Raw genomic sequence first — 15,621 nt, 5'->3', positions numbered from 1 at the left:
GGTAGTTCGGGTATAAATCACGTACTGCTCTTAGTAATCTATAATACGTGAAGCGGAACAGGGCGGTTTGATTGCTGATATAAGACAAATCGTCTATATTTCTGAATACGCCATCCTGATAGAGATCTCCAAACGTGTCAATACCGGCCTGCTTTAGGAGACCCATACCCACTTGTTCATTAGTGACAGAAATCTGGGGGTGGTGGTGTAACGGCAACGCTGGTGCGTAGAGTGGTGTCTTGTGCGTTAGGCGGCCAATTGAGCTCCAAGCGGCTACCGCTGTGTCCACTGTGTTAATATCCGCTGCGTGCACTGGTGGGCGTTTATGTGTGATCACCGCGGTAAGCGGTGTCGGAAAGGCGTCCCCTTCCTCCACCGCCGTGTGTGTTAGATATGGGACTGTGTGATACCAGTATGTTACATACCGCGCTTGGGCACAGAGGTAGTACAAGTAAAAGTCAGGAACACAGAAGCCACCATTTTCATAGGGCAAAGTCAAAGTTCGTAAATCTATGCGTGCCTGTTTACCCGCCCAGATGAGTCTGAGAACCATCGAGGTGATATTTTTGAACACCGCTTTTGGGGGTGTGATCGGTATGTTGTTAAACAGATACAGGAGCTTGGGGAGGACATTCATCTTGATTATGGCAATACGGTCAGCTAATGATAGTGGCAGCTGTATCCATCGGTCAATTTGCCCATTCAGTTTATCCAGTACTCTGCCATAGTTTGTGCGGATAACTTCTTCAGGGTCTCTGCTGTACCAAACCCCTAAATATCGGACCGGGTCTGTCTGCTAATCCAACGGGAAATCTATGGAGTGTCGTGTTGTGGTGTCTGTAAGAGGGATAATTACTGATTTGTCCCAATTGATCTGCAAACCAGAGTGTCCGCCAAATTTGATATATTCATAGAAATATGCAACGGACGACCCGGGAAATGTAGAGCTGAGTGGTTATATGATTGTCTGATAATGCATGCTAGTGGTTCCAACGCGAGCGCGAATAATAATGGGGACAGAGGACAACCCTGCCGTGTTCCTCGGCCGATGTGGAAGGGGCTTGAAATGTAACCATTCACCCGGACCCTGGCTACAGGGTTGGTGTACAGGAGCGTTACCCATGTTCTAAACCGTGGTGGAAAGCCAATGCGTTGGAGTATTACAATCAGATACGGCCATTCAATTGAATCAAATGCTTTGGCAGCATCAAGCATAACTGCCACCGCTTTAGTGTCAGGGGTTAAATAGTGGGATAGCGCGAACAATGTCCTAGTATTGTGGGAGGTCGCTCTTGTGGGTATGAACCCCGCTTGGTCCGGCAGTATCAAATTAGTCATCAGGGGCTGTAATCTGACCGCCAGCAATTTGGCCAGTATCTTCGAGTCTACGTTCAGTAGTGATAGAGGGCGGTAGGAGTCACAGCATTCCGGATCTTTGTTGGGTTTCAGTAGTGTTATGAGTACTGCTTCTCGTAGTGATGGTGGGAGTGTGGCCTGATCAAATGCAGTCCCATGCATGGCAACTAGGTGAGGCGCCAAGGTGTCTGCGTATGTTTTATACAATTCGCAGTGAAACCCGTCTGGGCCGGGTGCTTTGCCATTAGGCAAGGAGCGAATGACGTCTTTAACCTCCTCTACCGTAATTGGCATTGCTAGGTATTCACGTTGTCTATCTGATAACCAGGCAATGGCCGTATCGTTCAAGTAATCCCGTGTTTCTTCCTGGGGCGGTGTGGGTTTGGAGGTGTACAGTGTGCTGTAGCTATCTACAAAGTTTTGTAGTATGTCTTCGGGTTGTGTCAGAGGGATGCCCGCGGTGTCCCTCATCTGTGTTATGGATTGAGGGGGTTTCCCTTCACAAATTTTCGATGCAAGTATGCGGCCAGGTCTTCCACCCTCACCATATTGTTTGGCCAAAGGTCGTTTAGTGACATATTTCAGCTAGTCAGTGGCATATGTTTGATGTTCAGTAAATGCCCTCCTCAATTCCCCCAGTACAGCAACATCCTGCGTCCTATCATATTCCATTTCAAGCGTTCTTATCTTTGCTTCACATTTCTTAATTTGGTCTCTTATGTCTCGCAGTATCCCCACTTTGGTGCTAATAAAAAACCCCTCTCAGTGTCACCTTAAAAGCCTCCCAAAGTATGCCTGGGTCTTCGACCGATGCCACATTGAATTGGAAGTATTCTGTGACAGCTGTCGCTATTTTGTCCGCGTATAGGGGGTCTAAAAGTGCTTTGGCATTAAAGCGCCAACTGAATGGCGGGGGTGTGTAGTGTGGGATCCGGACCTGCAACTTGATTGGATTGTGATCTGATACAGTCCTGGGGAGTATAGAGATGTTGTCAGTCCACAGCAGTACCCCATCAGACCCCAACCAGTAGTCTATCCTGGACCAGCTGCCGTACATTGCATTAATATGAGTGGCAGCAGTCATATCCGGATTCCTGGCCCTCCAGATATCATGCAATGGGAAAGTGGACATCATGTCTTGAATCTTAGCTCTAGCTTGTCTGTGTGGTTCTACGGTGGTGCCTGAACGGTCTATGGTGTCATTCAGTGCGACATTTAGATCCCCCCCCATATGATGTATGTGTTAGTGAATTCCGCTATTCTATTCCATAGCTCCTGAAAAAATTCGGGGGAGTCCACATTAGGTCCGTAAACATTCACTAATGTGAGGGGTTGTCCACACAATAGCCCAGATACGATGACGTATCTACCGTTGGAGTCCGAGATGGATCTTTCAATTCTGTAGTTAACACCTTTCCTGACCAGTGTCATAACCCCCCTTGAGTAGGACGAGTATGAGGAGGAGTGGCATGATTCAGCCCACCGTGACCCAATCTTTCTGTACATAGTTGGGGCTACATGAGTCTCTTGCAGTAATGCAATGTCTATGTGGTGTCTATCCAGACTTGCGAATATTTGTCTAGTTTTTTTTGGGTTAACGATTCCCCGCACGTTCCAGGTCAACAGGTTCAGCACAATATTATTAGCCATTACTCAACAGTGAAATGATACATAACCATAGACGTTTCGACTGAAAAGCAGAAGGTGCATAACTCATCACCAGACATTGATGAGGATTGACGGTACACATTTTGAACTTACTTCGGGAATCAGCAATGCATCTCAAACATACTGGCATTGTCGGTTTAACTAAACCCCAACTGGACCCACACCCACCCACATCAGCAACCCAAATTTGCCGAAGCCATGTCCCCTTAGTAACTTCTCCAACAACCATAACTTTTTGGGGATCTCCCATGTGGAGGTCCGCCGGAGGTGCACTTACACCATCCTACTAAAAGGATGGGGTCAGATCATAATCTAGGAATGCAGAGTGTAGGTTGAAAGTGTAGCAAATTATCCATCCACAAGTGGATAGGGTTTTGTCTGCACAATGTTAATTACTAAGTCTTCAACAGGGAGTGTATGCAGAGTTCCCCAGTCCATGTCAACGTTACCACACCTTTGCGGCGAGTCAATTCAGCCGTTGTCTCATAGCAGGATAACCGTGATTCTGGTGACATGAACTGGGCCATTAGTTCGGCGTGGCGTGATGACGTGCCCCATAGGTCACAGCTGGTCTGACATTGTCTGTGTGTCCGTGGTCTCTGAATGTGCAGAGGCTCGCAGGCAGCCGGATTCAGTCTGGGAGGAGGGCATGCCGTAAGGTATCTAGTGACAGATATATTGTATATCACATTTTCTAGTGCAGTAGGTCGCTACCTTACCTTACTCCGATTCTGGTGAGTTCTCTTTGCGGTTCACCTTTTTACTCTTGGTCGCCACCTTTTTTATGAAGTCCATGGCCGCTTTAGGGGTCGTCAGGAAGATCGGTTTCTCCTCCCATGTGACTTTAAGTCGCGCCGGATACAGCATGGCATATGGTATCTGCAGGTCCCGCAGCTTGGCCTTGGCGGTGCTGAATTCCTTTCTCGCCTGTTGCACTGCGTACGTCTGATCCGGGTAAAAGTCCAGTTTGTTACCTTGATAGGTGATGGTACCGTTTTCCCTCGCTAGTCGTAGGATGGTATCTCTGTCTCTGTAGTTTAGGACACGAGCAATTATGGGCCGAGGAGTTGCGCCAGTCGGTGGTTTTGGTGCCAAAGACCTGTGCGCCCTTTCGACGATAAACACAGAGGACATAGAACTTTCACCAAAGATATCTTTGCATAACTGTTCGACATAAGGCTCCATGCGTCCCGTGATGGTCGTCTCGGGAAGGCCCGCGATGCGTATGTTGTTTCGACGCGAACGCGCTTCCAATTCCTCCGCCTTTCCTTTGATTACCTCCAGTACTTTCTCCATGCCTGTACATTTAGTGGTGGTGGTGTGAATGTCATCTTCCACCGTGGATATGCGTTTCTCCGCGTCGTCCAGTCTCTCCCCATGTTGTTCCATTTTTGCATGCATTCTGTCCATGCGACCTGTCAGACTGTCAAGTTTACCATTAATATCTTGGAGGTTGGTTTTAATGGCCGTGAGAATGTCCACCATGTTGCTTTCTTCCAAATTACCATTCGCCGCGTCTTCGTCCACCGTCTCCGTTTGACCCTTCGGGGCCTTACCCGCCTCAAAGGTGAGTTTGGATTGCTGTCTGTCAGGTTTGCCCATGATGGTTGAGTTCGGAAGCGCCACTCGCAAGGGTCGTGGTTATGGTGGATTCTGGATATCACCTGCGATGCTTCGTGAGGTGTGCGGGCTTGTTCAGTGAAGAGAGTGGTCGAGAGTTACCCACTCGGAATTTCCTGGGAACGTTATAAGTAATGATCCAGCCGGGTGGTGTGTTGGTGTTCTGGGACGATGCAGGGCAGATGGCCGGATTTCACCACCTGGGCAGGAATGTAAGTGCAGAGGTCAGCACGCGTGCAACAGCAGGTCGCGCCTCGCCGTGCGTGGATCAGGTCACAAGTTGGTCCACAGGGGTGGCTGGGCAACGTGCCTGCTCGGGCCGTATCTGCCTTAGTGAACACCCAGACGGGCAGTGGGACGTTGAAGCGTGATGGCGGTGGAGCGGCTAACTCGTAAGTACGGGCTTACCGGGGTCTTCACACGGGTCCCTGGAGGCAGACAGGCCGGGGCGTCCAGTGCTTGGATGCGAGGGTGGACAGGGTCGCAAGGCGAGCAGCGGGGGCGTCAGGTCCTCGACGGTGGCGTCGCGAGCCACTGATCACAGCTCACGGTATTCAACTCCCCCTGGTGTCATGGGGAATGGTCAGCGGCGCGACATCAGCAGTGTTGGCAGCTTGTAGGTGCAGTGACAGTTCACGATTGTTCGAAGTGCCTGGAATTAGTTGCGCATAGAATCCGGTGTAAACACGTCTATCTCCAATTCGCTTCTTGGATAAAGGGCGCCGCCATCTTGTGTGTGCACACCTAAATTTCGCAATTAATTAGGAGACAGTCTCAGGCGTGGTAGATTCGCTGGGGCAGGATGCGTTCCCTTATGTAGCTTACAGTGGAAAAAACCAGGTGCCGTACCCTCACCCGTGGGATCTCGGTTCCCCGATGGTGTCCCTCGGTGATCTCCGTTACGACCCCCTCGGCGCCGCCATTTTGCGTGCAGTTACACGTTAATATTGTCCCCCTGCAGACATGAAGCGACCCAATCTAGGGTGACGGTCAGCGCCTGCCGATCCGTTGGCGTCTCTTACCGCACATTTTCCCGGTGCAAGGCACTGCCTGTGCCGTTGGTCGTGCAAGTGCCCGGTAGCCAGCTTCAGCGCAGGGGTTACTGTCGGATGATGTGATCGAGCGCCATGTTAGCGCTGGGCTCCCGTCCCTACCGGCGCTGTTATTGCCGAGGGGAGTGCTTGCCGCAATCACAAAAGTTGCGCCGAGTGTTCCCACGAAGCTCACACACCTCACCATATACTTCAAGGTGGTAGGCGTGCAGTTTTAACAACCTTTAATCGCGGTTACATGATCCTCCCGGCGGAGCTGCTCGATCAAGCAGCCATTCCGCCGTGCGCCCCCTAGCGCCTCCCTGGGTCCACCTTTATTAAATAGGACCAGCATCAATCTGTTAATAAGGCACGGTTGGCAGACAGTGCTTTGTGCCCATCGAGAAACTATCTCTGGGGACAAGACTTCCTGTGTGTCTTTCGTCTCTTCTGGTATGTGTAAAGAAAAAGGGAGTTACCCCACTGACAAAGAGACAGGGTACCAGAGGTAATCAATACAAATCAAATTCTCTTGGACTCAAAAGGATTCTTTAAATTTCAATCAACCATGCATCAACTATCACCAAATCATCCGTCAAACCACTCAAGTGTCTATTAATAATCACAGATACAGACCCACAAAACAATTATAAGCACATACAAAGAGACTAATCCTAATATCAAAAAGATAATTTTATTAAAAATGTCCCATTGTTCTTAAAGGATCATATATAAAGCAGAGACACAGAGACAATTGCTTGCAATACATGTTAACAAATCATTGTACTAAAATACATGAGTGACAAAAAACATGTGAAACATAAAAACATAATAAATTGGTTATTTCAAATGAATCAATCAATTTGGTTGGAATCCATCGATACTTATTTGATTGGACTAAAGAAAGTTCCTTGAATATAATCCTAAAAACAAAGAGTGTCGACGCGTTTCGGTGGTTATGAATTATTTGAAAACCACCTTCATTAGGACAAGAGTGATAATTGCCTCTCCTACTAATGATACAAGTTCATGTGTGCCTTTGAGACAAATATAAAAAGGTAGGCCACACTTCTAACAGGATATGGAGTCGCGTCAATATTAAAAATCTCTAAAAACAGTGAGGTATGATGATCGGGTTCCGTCGTTTCGTATCGCTCCACGGGCTGTCCTATTGTGGAGCGATATGAAACTAAGGAACCCATTAACCTCTTATACAGAATTTTCATGCATAGAGGAAACCTGCCACGGTTACTAAGACAAACATCGTTTTCCCATATTTTATGACAAATTGGAACACATTAAATCTTGAGGATGGGTGGATAACTTCGCATAACGGAAGGATCCTACTGATATAACATGGGATTAAGTCTGGACCAGGATTGAGGTGAATGACGTATTAGCCTCCTAGCAAGACTCAGTCTTCTTACGGAAAAGCAGAACTAGTGGATCATCCTATCTCACTGTTTTTAGAGATTTTTAATATTGATGCAACTCCCTATCGTGTTAGAAGTGTGGCCCGACTTTTTATATTTGCCTCAAAGGCCCACGTGAACTTGTATCATTAATAGGAGAGGCAATTATCACTCTTGTCCTGATGAAGGTGGTTTTCAAATAATTCATAACCATCGAAACGCGTCAACGCTCTTTGTTTTTAGGGTTATATTCAAGGACCTTTCTTAAGTCCAATCAAATAAGTATCGATGGACTCCAAGCGAATTGATTGATTAATTTGAAATAACCAATTTATGATGTTTTTATGTTTCAAATGTTTTTTGTCTCTCATGTATTTTAGTACAATGATTTGTTAACATATATTGCAAACAATTGTCTTTGTGTCTCTGCTTTATATATGATCCTTTAAGGACAATGGGAAATTGTTAATAAAATGATATTTTGATATTAGGATTAGTCTCTATCTATGTGCTTATAATTGTTTTGTTGGTCTGTATCTGTGATTATTATTAGACACTTGAGAGGTTTGACGGATGATTGGTGATAGTTGTTTGAAATTTAAAGCATCCTTTTGAGTCCAAGAGAATTTCATTAGTATCTCTTCTGGTATGTCCAATATGTTTGTAAGAGGTGCCACTACATCCATTAGTTTGACCTGGCAGACCTTCCAGGAACGGTCTATCCTCTTTTTGGAAATTTTCATCTACTTCTCCTAAAAAGTAGACATTTCCTTGTCTATCTCAGGTGTCAAAGTGCCCTTGTCCTCTGGTGTACAGCATGCGCGTTCAGCTCTCTGCCAAACCCTAACTTTCTCAGGAGGGTGACAAATCTTTTTTTGCTACCTAGACTGCTACTTTGAAGACATGATCTTTGGTGGTTAAGTCACCAGTTACAAACATTAGCAAAGGAGCATGCACTCCTTGTGCCCCTCCCAAAGGAGAAGATTCTGGCCACCAAGGTGCATCACCCTGGTTCCTCATTAGACGTATCACCGTCATCTGTCGTACCCTCACCTTCGGTTGGGATGCCTCCACGTGGAAGGTGTTTGAGACAACCATGTTGTCATTTTGTCTTGTGTTTTCTAGTTCTCAGGCATCGGTGTGGGCTTGTATCTGCACTCTTACAGAAGGTTTTTCAAACTCTTAAATGTGTCCCATCGTGCTTTCATGCGACCTTTTTAGGTCCTGAAGTACCATATACATATTGATAGTGACCTATTGGCCTGCACGTTCTTCTGCCCTTGCTATGGATTCCAGCAATCTTGTTACCAACATAAGGAGTTGTTCATTATTTAGTTTCATTGAACCACTTCCTGTCCTATATAGTGAATACACAAACTCTTCAGGAAGATACTGTTCATCAAGACAAAACTTGCCTTCTTCATACAGTGAGAGCACTCATGATGACTCATAGCAACCATCCTATAAGTACAGGGCAGGCAGGCACCAGTTAAGATATGTCAAAATAACGCACTCCTTTCAGTGCCAGAGGTTTATGGCAAAAGCAACAATTGATGGGCAGAATGCTGAGCTTTGAAAACATTCACCCCAGTCACAAATATTTGGATTTAATCCATTGTTCTTTTGCTCACCACACCACCCCTGTTCAGACCCAGCCATATGCAAATAAGTCTGGACCCTGCTCCTCATGGAAGCAGTCCAGCCCGAACTGCCAGGCCAGGTCTTCCCTGGACTGGAAACAAGCATCCTGGGATCGGTTTTGGGGCATCTCCCCATATCAGCCAGGGTAGCTTGAATCCAGTGGCGCAGTGCACACAGGAACCACATCTGGTCATACCCTTCCCACTCAGTGTGACAAAAGCAAAATTAACTTCTCAGCCTGGAAAGATTTCCCTCTCTCTGTTTTACTACTGCTCTCTCTCAGTCTGGTTATTGTTCCTTTTCCTGTCCTCTGTCCTTCAGAATCTGATGTGTTGCTCCCACGCTCTCAGTCTAATTAGTGTACCCTCTATCTCTGATTAGTGCCCTGTCTGGTTATTGCGCCCTCTCTTTCCCAGTCTGGTTACTATACCCTTTTAAAATCTGTTTATTTCCACTCTCCATCAGGTTACTGCTTCTGCGCTCTCTCCATACATCTGGTTATTGCCTTACTCTCTTTCTCAGTCTGGATATTACACCCTTTGGGTTTGCCCAGACTTGGGTCCCCTGCTCTCCATGCCACTGGAGTCTAGCTAACCTGGCTGATAATAGGTGAAACCCTGAAACCGGTCCTAGGATGCCTGTTTCTGGTCCAGGGAGGATCAGGACTGGCTGTTCGGGCTGGACTGTTCCCATAGGAAGCAGGGTCAAGACTGATTTGCATATGGCTGTGTTTAAACTGAAATGCCATGGGGAGCGAAAAAACTATGGATTTAGGCCCTGATCTCTGTACTGGGGTGAATGTTTGACATTGTTCAACATTCTGTCCATCGATTGTTCTTTTTGCGTTCGTCACCCTGAGTGGGACAGGTATGCCCTGACATGGGTCCCATGCCACTAGAGTCAAGCTAGCCTTGCTGATGAGCGGTGAAAACCCGAAACCGGTCCCAGGATGCTTGTTTTCGGTTAAGAGAAGACCTGGCCTGGCAGTTCAGGCTGGACTGTTCCAATAGGGAGCAGGGTCAAGACTAATTTGCATATCGCTGGGTTTAAACTGGAATGGCATGGGGAGCAATAAAACAATAGATTTAGGCCCAGATCTCTGCACTGGGGTGAATGTTTGACATTGTTCAACGTTCTGTCCACCAATTGTTCTTTTTGCAGAATTTAATGGCAGTTATCGGTTTTTTCATGTTCAGCTAATGCGCACGGGCGGAGCGCGAGTTTACACGCCCCTTACGCCGTTGAGCAATTTCAAGAGTTGGAGTACATTAAAGTGCATTCTACCATTCCTGGTTTGCATACAAATATTTTTCCGTCCACAGGTTAGATTGCACCAATCTCAAACAGTTAAACCCTTGAACACAAGGAGGATGAAAATGTGCTAAAAATTTAAAGTCAAATTAAATATCAGTAGCCCGGTAGGTGTATTCTGGTCAGGAGTTATAATTTGAGAGAACACCGACCTAGCAGCACAAAAGAATTTGCACGTTATATGACTCTATTTATGTTTTGGAATTCAATATGTTATTTTATATGCTCTGTCAATTGATATGACAATGTAAGAGTGTTATGCACATATGTTTTTTCATGTAGAAGCACTGTATCTTTTTTATGATCCTCATCATGCAGTTATTTGCACAGCTGGTTCAGGAGCGGGGAAACCACACACACCGTGTGGGTTGGTAATATTGGCATGCTGGGAGATGTAGTGTTATTGGGGAGGTTTAGCACGCCGTGCGTGGCAATGAAGTCTGCTGATTATTTTATTTTGGTGACACAAGCGGTTGGGCATCTGGAGGTTATTAGTGGTAGGGGAGATGAACACTGATCGTTTTCACTATTGTCCAGTGGAACACAATTGGAAATGGGCTGATTCTCCAGCAGGGGACTGGAGAACAAAATGATAACTGTTGATTTAAATATACCCCCACCGTTCACATAAGACTGGACTTTGTTGTATTGGTCCAGTTTGAGTCACAAGTGTAGTGAAGCACAAGAGTTGGTAAGCACGTTATAGGACATTGTTATAATGGGCTGTTTTGTCTGAGTGAAAGGGTTTCACTTGTAAATATGCACTTGTAGGCTTGCATCTCCCTTAAGTTAACCCACCACGTTGGCATAATTCTTGTATGAAATACACCTGCAGCAAAATGTTTTCCCAATAACAATTCTCATGTGGTTACTTATTGCTGTGCATGCTATGTCTCCATGTTGGGGTGAGTTGCCAAATTGGCACTATGGGTTTCACTTATAAATATGCAGTTGTAGGCGGTGTTCACGCTCTGGTTAAGCTTGTATGTTGTAGAGGTCTTATTTTATCACATAAAGATGGGTCTTACGATCACTGTTTTGTTTAGTTTCATGAGGATTTATTCTGGGATGAAGGGATTGGTAAGTCACAGGTTTCTGGTTGGATATAGCACGTCACAGGTTGCATGTGGCATTTAAGAATCTCATTGTACTAGGGATAATGTTAACAGAGTTGGTAGGTGCACCAGTCTCTTTAGTCCAGTGAAGGTCATACTAATGACGCTGATAGGTTCCTTGCTGCAATCTTGTAAATAATGTGCAAGACAAATTGAAGAATTATGAAAACTTTGAGAAAAAAATGGAGAAAACGTTGTTAAAAAGAAGATTAAATTGTGATAAACTGGTTAAAAAATTGTGATATACTTCAGTGTGCTAGTTTATTTATTCCTTTGTGCATTTACCAATGTTTAAGTCATGTATTTTGTTATGGACAGTATTCTATGGTATGTTAACACAAAAAAGAAAAAAAAGAATTGTGGACTCATTTGATTCATGCATGTACATGGCTGTGCAGCTTGACTGGGGACCGGACGAGGCTCAGTTTTTTTTTTTTTTTTTTTTTTTTTTTTTTTAGTCTTCAGCCTTTACCACTTAAATAATGCAAAACACAAGCTTCTCTGAGCTCTATAAAGTCAGGCAAACTGGCAGACACTGGCTCTCCAGGCCTAAGGCAGGAAACGTGATCTCAGCAAGCAGAGTGGTGACATTGTAGCGCCACACAGCGTGCCAGTGGCCCTCATTGATAGGTGCTTGCGCTTCTCCAAGCGAAATGGGACTGATGTCAAAACAGAAACAGGACTGAAACTTCGGCTACTGTCTTTGCTTGGCACCACTTATCTTCCATGTGGATAAGCAGAGGGGAGCTGCTCCAGTTGAACGCTGGGGATCTCCCATTTGAGTAGATTCATTGAGGGGGTAAAAAATAGTCCAGCCCAGAAACTATCCAACAAAACTAATACTACTGTATGGAATCACCATATCAGTTCAAAACATTAGGCAATTACTTAGCTTTGCTGATGAGCAGCAAAGAAAATGGAGGGTATATTGTGGATGGAGTTATGGAGCTGGTGGACTTTGTTGTTATATTTTGTTAATGTTTGCTTTTGTTGTATGGGAAATGTAATTTTGTTAATGTCAGAAAAAGAACTTGGGAACTTCTGCTGAGTAATAGAGGCTGCAAGAGCTGCCAGCTTCGGAACTGGAGAGCCAGGTATGAGTCATGGCTTTGGCTCAACAACCTGATTCTCAGGGGCGTGGCTTAGACAGTGTGGTTCAGGGGGTGTGATTCTCAAATTTCCGAACTGAAAAAATCAGTTGTCTGCAGGGTGAAGGGGTGGGATGACCGAAGTTTGGAATGGGATGTTTCCACACTCCAGCCAGCCTTCCTGATTTGGGACATTTGGCGTAGACTACCGATGGAGTATGTATAGTTTGGCTGTAAAAGTCGGCAAGCCCTGGGGGTCATTCAGGATTGCTAGTGGAGTTTGGTGGGGAGCGGTATGGCCATGTGAGTCTAGTAGAAGGCGAGTGATCCCATCTCAGAAAGTCTTGCGTGCGGGGCAGGACTAGAGAATTTGTAGTATGTTGCAGTCAGGATGCTGACATCGCCATCAATCCAATGTGGGTGTCAGCCATGCTCTGTGTAATTTAGATGGAGACCAGTGCCAGTCTTGTAAAATCTTAAAGTAGGAGACCTTCATTTGAGCTTCTCTCAAACCCCTGCTATGAGAGGCAATGAGCTGCGACCTGTGTGCTGGCGAGTAATCAATTTGTACTCAGGTCTGTTACCGAGCTTGTAAAAGGTGTTCCAGTAGCTCGGAAAATAATCTAGACAACAAGAGACTATAAATTCAAAAGATCCGCTTTTTGTAGCTGCCCCATTGCACCAAATATGCGTGGATTGTAGATGGAGGAGGAGACCAATCCCCCAAGCGTCATTGTGAGTTGAGGCAATGCCTGTGCTGGGGATACCTCCAGAAGTGGGAGCGTGGAAGGTGGAATTCTACAGCGGGACTCTTGAAGGATTCACGAGCATCCTCAGACAGTCAATGTCATATCTCCAGCATCCTAATGTGGATCCAATCCATTCAAGACAATGGTGAGTGGTTGACAGTAATGGGTCCATTATGCCACAGGGGCACACTCAGATGCAGAAAGCTGTCTTCCTGCAGGGCATGAATTATTTTTACAGAACGCGTTCATCTCCGGTAGCATAGGGTTCCGTGGGTCTTATGAATATTCTATTACAATTGATCTATTCTCTCGCCTAAAGTTTAATTCCTGGTCCAGGTTCAAATGCCTTGGTTTTGTTGATGCCTATCTTGTAGATGTTGCAATTGTGGAAGTCTTCTGGTTTATCTAGAAAAGGTTCATGTGTTTTCCTATTGTCAGTGAATTCTGATTTGCATAATAGTTGTCTTACGGTATCCACCTGACAAGACTTAGTTTCTGAGTAGTTTTGAATGTTGTTAATGGATGGATTGTTGGTCAAAAGGTATCAGTGACATTTTAGGACCTTTCTTATTATGAAGTCTCCATTGTGAAAATTCATTAGGAACCGAATATTATTTTGGGTTTCCATAGGTTGATAGGGTTTTGTTTGTAATAGTGTATGGCCTGATGTTTGGTCAATTTCTCTTGCTGTGGTTTGTCATAATAACTCTGTTTCAAACTTTTATGGGGATCTTTTGATGCAGTCATGTATGTTTCCTTGTCACTTAAGTTTCGTTGATGTGTTGTAATTGTCCTTTGAGGATGTTTTTAATAGTAATATGTGGATAACAGTCTTATTGTAGGGTTGAGTTAGCTGCTGTTTTTTTCCTGTAAAGTTTAGTATGGATTTTACTCTCAATTATATAGATGGTGATATCCAAGTAGTCAATATGTTTGGTGGAAAGAATTGAGGGTGTCTTAATATTCCATTGATTGGTATTGATTTTCTCAAGACAGGTCATTAAAGTTGCTTCTGGGCCTTGCCAAATGCATAGTATAACATCAATGTACCTGCCCCAAATGTTTATGTGTTAGGTATATTTAACAAATTGGTTGTCCCACAGACAGAATCTCTTGATGTCTCCCATTACTATACATGCAAAGGGTGGCACGAATTGGGCACCATCGCCGTACCTTGTGTTTGTAAAATTCTCTGTTGAAGCTGAAAATATTGTTTGATATACAGAAAGACAACATTTCAATTATCATGTTATTAAGTTCCATGATCTGTGCTGGTTTGGTTTCAAGGGCTTTGCGTACCGCATTTATTCCATTCCATATGTCTAACAGAAGTATAGAGGCTTGCTACATATATGGTGAATAATATATAAGTTTGGTTTCCATACGATGTAATTCAATTTTCCCAGGATATCCTTGATATCTAATATATCGGAAGGAGGGTTCTTTATAAATGGTTGCAAATGATGGTCAATAAATTCTTCAAGGTGAGAGCAGACTGAATGCCTGCAATGATCGAATGTCTAGGTTTTGGGAATCCATTTTTGTAGATATAGTGTGGTCATTATAGGGTGTTCAGTAAAATATAGGTTTTCTCATCCCAAGTAACTCACAGGAATGCCATTCATCAAGTTTGGTCTTAAGGCTTTTCTGTCTATCTTTTGTTGGAATACCGGGTAGTTTATTCTAACAATTTTTGTCTGCTAGTTGCTGAAGTGCTTCATTTATGTAGTTGTCTTTGTGTACGAGAGTGTGATTTTTTCTAGGTGTTTAAACTCTAAACATGGCCTAGATTCTTTTTATAGATGGAGCAACATTATAGCCTCAAATAAAAAATGATCAGTGATTTGAACATCGTGCATCCTCAAACCGGGTATTTTAGAAATGCTCTTATATGTTATAATAAATAAAAAGGAGGCTCTGTAAAATAAAATGTTTGCCTGGGATCACACAATTTGGACAATCCGGGAAGCCGGTATCACACATGCCAACATTTTGAAATTAGTAAGAGGGAGATTTTAAAAAGAAAATCTGGGGACTGTATTTTCTCCATTAACTTTAATTGAAGCAGAGGCAATTTGGGGTAGAAAGCTGCTAAAATAAAACAATTTTTGGTTTAAAAAACAGGAACGTCCCATCGGAATCAGGTCTGTTGGTAATTATGTGGTATTGATTCCAGGTTATCTGGTGTCACACTTAAAATTCTGCCAGATCGCTCCTGTTTTCCAACAAAGGTAACTGTTTTGTCTTTTATTCTTGGTGCACAACAACAAAATCTGGCAGAGACAAAGCAGATCTGACTCAGTGCCCCCAGGCCCAATTACAAAGCCCAGAAGCCTTTATTAGGGGGTGTCATCATCCCTTGACATTATGGCCCTGTGAATCTGGGGTCAACTCAATTTTTCTATGCAAAAAAAATCTGACCTTGTATAATGTGTGTGGAATGTAATCTCACATTTTGTCTGCTTTAGATACTTGTACAAGTTCCACCATTGCCTACATAACGTTTGTTCTTGTACTGGAGTGTCTGCCATTTACTGCAGCATTATACCTCTACTTGTACTTTGTACGCTTTTGTAACCTGCACACATATCACTTTTTCCTCCTGTAATGTACCGATTGCTACCTCATGT

The sequence above is a fragment of the Lissotriton helveticus genome, chromosome 5_1 (genome assembly GCF_964261635.1).
Source record: "Lissotriton helveticus chromosome 5_1, aLisHel1.1, whole genome shotgun sequence".
Classification (NCBI taxonomy): Eukaryota; Metazoa; Chordata; class Amphibia; order Caudata; family Salamandridae; genus Lissotriton; species Lissotriton helveticus.
The sequence above is the reverse complement of the archived record's forward strand: the minus strand, read 5'-3'. Positions refer to the sequence as shown.